The sequence below is a fragment of the Lactuca serriola genome, chromosome 4, assembly GCF_051521515.1.
Source record: "Lactuca serriola cultivar US96UC23 chromosome 4, Lser_US96UC23_V15, whole genome shotgun sequence".
In the NCBI taxonomy this organism is placed as follows: Eukaryota; Viridiplantae; Streptophyta; class Magnoliopsida; order Asterales; family Asteraceae; genus Lactuca; species Lactuca serriola.
In genome coordinates, this window is record NC_136411.1 from 33,416,649 (window position 1) to 33,421,378 (window position 4,730).

The 4,730-nt window shown below is 32.0% G+C and overlaps 1 pseudogene; it reads right to left on the bottom strand.

Moving 5' to 3' along the window:
• Positions 1-349: 349 nt before the first annotated feature.
• Positions 350-1,247, bottom strand: LOC145101294 (basic leucine zipper 43 pseudogene; annotated as a pseudogene).
• Between the last annotated feature and the right edge of the window lie 3,483 nt (positions 1,248-4,730).

The following is a 4,730-nucleotide window of genomic DNA, read 5'->3' on the forward strand; positions in this document are numbered from 1 at the left end:
ATATTTTTGCATGAATTGGTGTTATATAATTAGTAGGCATATAAGAAGATTATCCAAGATTATTATACTTTATGTTGAATAATCCTTGTTCTATTATTAAGATTTTCGAAGATTATTGAATTCGTATGCACATGCTTTAGGGACTTTTATTATCCAACATTTTTCCAAAATTAGTTCTTAAAAAATGGCTTCTCTATCCGTACCTGAAGTGGGGTTCTTCAAATTATAGTTTAAAAAAAGGTCATGATGAAGCTTAGTTACGTCAAACACGCACTATACAATGCATTCCCACCAAATAGAAAAATAACATCAAATAAACCACCAAACAAAAGAAAGAAAACGATCTGCATTTGTTTAAGGAAATTATTTATTTGAGAATAATTAATTAGGAACACCTTTTATGAAGAATTAACTGATCAATGAAGCAGATTGGAGGAGTTTTTAGCTGTAGAATTTTTGGATGATTGAGCCCTGAGATGAGCAGTGGTGCAAGAAGGAACAAGCACCACCTCTTGATCATCATCAAGATCTTTCAGAGTAGTGTAAGTTCTAGCAAGTTGTGCTTCACTAAGCAACTGCCTTAGTTCCGTGGTTTCTTTCTTTAGCCTATTATTTTCTTGAATAACTTGTTCATGGGTCTCTGAGAAGCGGTTCAACTTGTCCATAAGCCCATGGTTCTCATTCCTGAGTCGCATAACCTGGGTGCAAAGCTCGTCCAGTTGCTTCTGTTTCCTCATCCTCGACCTTCGAGCTGATTCCCTGTTTGATATCATCCTTCTTTGCTTCCTCTCGTTGATGATACTCATCTGGTTATCCTCGGCTTCATCTGATGTGCTCGAGTTATTGTAGCTCAGAGATGAAGACTGTGGATAGAAATCCACAATGGGTACTTGAGGATGAGTAGTTTGATGACAATAAGGTAAGTTTGTTAGAAACTGGTGAGAGGATGACATATTGTCGTTTTGCAATGAAGTGAAGTTTGTAGAGAAGTTACATGAATGGTCTTCATACTCAGGGGCTAAATAGTAATTTCCTTCCATATCTCTCTCTCTCTCTCTCTCTCTCTCTCTCTCTCTCTCTCTCTCTATGTGAGTGTGTGTGTGGTGTGCTTATAGAGAATATAGGTGTAATTGATGAAACCGGTCTCTCTCCCAAGAAGGAACAAATAAATTGATGGGCTATATCACGTTTACAGGGTGATGATGTTAATTAAGAGGATGAGGATAGAATGGATGAGGAATGAAGGGGTTTTATAGGAGGTGAAAAGGGGCCAATATGAAGCAAATAGCAAGTATAATGGCTTTTGCTTACGATAGCAAGAGTGGTTTATTATTTGATTTTCATAAAAAAGTAGCTTTTTAAGATTGATGACTTATGAGTTATAATGGGAATGATGTATGTTGGTGTTGTGATTAATTGGAGGATGTTACTGTGTGTTATATAAAAGCTACTTTATGCAAGTAGTAGGCCCTAATCTGCTCATCCATAAATAATATGGGAGACTGATTGCTTATACAACTCTATAACATGTAACTTTATTCATTTGCAATTTGGTGTCCCTTAATGGAAATTAAACTCTTGACAGAACTCTCATCTTTTCTATTAAGGTAACATGCATCGCATCTTCAAGTTAATCACAGGTAAGACAATAACACAATAATAGTGTCGACATTGTTCTTTATTCGTTCAATTGAAATGACGCTCAATATTCTTTTATTAAATTGTCAATCTTCATGACAACCCAAGACACATCGTGTCTTGTCCACTAGAAAATACATTTGAGCTCTCTTAATTACCTCGACAAATCATATTGCTTTTGCATTGACCGATGCTTTAAAAAAATGAGAGCCATACCTAGCAAATGTAACAAAGATTGATTGTCCAGGGTTCCAATTCTATATAAAGATACCAGCCTTCTAGCACGATGGTCCAAACCGATTTAAGGCTACCAATAAAAATAAACAATGACTCAATGAGGGTCTTACAGTAAAAACAAATTTAGTAAATGAGGGTGTTCTTTTTTATTTTTTTATTTTTTTTATTCATAAATAATGAAGCGTTTGTTATTAATATATCCTTAAGATCATTTTTGTAATCGTATTAATTGTTGGGTTTTTTGTTTTTTTGGATTTTAATATCATATAAATATTTTCTAGGCAACATATTATTATTTTAAACTTATAAAATAATGAGAAACAACAAACAAATTAAACGAACACACCTAGTTGGGAACTTGTGTTGTTGAATTGTTTTCCAACATTAAGGATAATGATTTTTGTTTTTGTTTTTTTTTCTAGTCTCTAATGTTAACAATGATTGATAATAATTTGGTTGATTAATTAAATGATAATTACATAGGAATATATATAAAATACCAAAACTCTAAGGGCATCTAAACCCTAACCCGACATACTAACACCCCCCACAGTTTGATCGGGAAGAGGCGATTAAACCGGAAAACAAAAACATAGAATGTAAAACATACATGAACATAAAAAACAAAAACTAGAGCTTCAGTGAAGTCGGTGCTGGAAACTGGTAGGGTTCCGTCGATATTGACTACGCTAGATTTTATGCGCAGAAGTTGGAGGCCGAAAAATATCAAGAACTGGACGCATCGATCATAGCAAAGGTGACAGTTGGATCTGCAGGCGGCAACAACAACAACAACAACAACAACAACAACAACGACTAGATCTTTGAGGCAGCAACGGTGGCGGCAACTATAGCGGTTAGAGCTAGATGCAACAGTGAGATGGAAGAACCGATTCTTTGGCGAATTTGAAGTAGGAAGTAACTAGGGTGTTCTTTAAGAGGAGAAAAATGAGAAAATTGAAAAGGAGAAAAAAATTGGATAGGAAATTAATTTATAGAGTTATCTGATCGATGGTGGTAACAGGTGCAATATGATGATTATCTCAGAAGAATGACATGCTCCTTAGTTTTCTTTGCTGATTATCTTTAGGCTCATTTTTCTGCTCAACCGTTATACACTACATGTGTGTGTGTGTGTGTGTATATATATATATATATATATATATATATATATATATATATCAAGTTTTTTCTATACTAATTAACATAGTAAGTTATATAAAAGTAGGGCCCTAGAAATATGGAGGCGCTGAGTCATCGTCCAAGTTGCTCCATCCATTGACACGATCCTACTTTTTAGTGGAGATGAAGGAAACAAAACTACCGATGCTTAGAGTATATAATTGAACTTATTTTTTGAAATATCTTATAAGTTAAAAACTAGCTTTTCAGCTAGCACGCTAATTTGTCAAACAGAAATGCAGTCTACTCTTGGAATATGAAAAGTAAACCCACAATCATTAGCTTTTTCTCATATTTTCAAGCACTGTTAATTTTATAATTTTAAAGAGCCATATTATCAATTCTGAATATATAGGGCAATTCTTTGTTTTCGTCCTGAAGGCATCCACAATGGATTAAACTTATTAGAGTTTAATGGATTGACACATCATCATTTTACTTACTATACAACTCTATATTAATTTTCCTACAATGCATTGAACTCAATAGAGTTCAATGAAATATATATTTAATAGTTAAAAGGTTTCATTTTTCCCATTGAAGAGTTCAATGGTCATTGAACTTCATATCTATTAGTTGTGAGATACATGTATTTCATGGATTAATTTAACACAATAAAATTAAATATAAAGTTCAAAATGTTTGAGAGCTTTGAATTTATAAGAAAATAAGAAAAGTAATGAAATATTATATTGGAAATGTTTTTTTATCTTTTAAATAAAAAAAGAATTTAAATAAAAAAAATTAATGAGCTTTAATTTTAAGAATTTTGAAATTAAAATGTAAGTTCATTAATGAAATTGATATTCATTTATTACTACTTTTATTGCAATTATTACATTAAAATATTATGTTGAATTTAATAAAATGACATGTGAAAAAAAATTAATTCAAAATAACCACAAAATAAGATTTGAAAAATTGAATGAGAATGTGACAAGTGACAAAAAAATATTCATTTATTAGAGAGGATTAGATGCTAACATGATATCCCACGATGATAAAGTTTAATTCATTGAATGTCAATTAAATATGTCATCTTGTTCAACTCTCTCATTAAACTATACATTGTGGATGCACCAAGGCTTCATATACAAAACCATGCATCAATGACATGTGTTTTTTTTTTTTAAGGCAGATGAGTAAGAAAGAGTAATTTATTAACATAAAGAAACTGGTGACATGCTAGGCGTACATGGCATTTAAATGGATTTGATGATGAGGTGGCTCAGTTTTTAGTCCAAAGAAATACATGCATCAACTTCTTTTGTATGTTGACGTTCGATTATTCTTATTTTGTATAGTATATTAAAAAGTTAATTTTATGTTGAGTTATATGATCCTGACAAGTGCTGCTATAGGAAAGAAATTAGGTCTCGTTTGATAGTTTCTGTCTGGGAAAAGTGCTGTCTGGTAAAGTATTGTCTGGGAAAATTTTCTGACTGTGAAAGAAATCTTGTTGTTTGATTGTACATCTGATTGATTGTGCTGAATGATAAAAAAAATAATTCAATAAAAACTAAATTTAAAAAATTAATAATCCAATAAATAAAGAAAGAGGCGGTGTTTGATGTATAATTGTCTTTCCAACCCATTCAGCCAGAAAGATATGATTTTAAAGTTTTTTGGGAAAGACATATCTTAACGGGAAAGACCCATTCTTTTGTGCATAT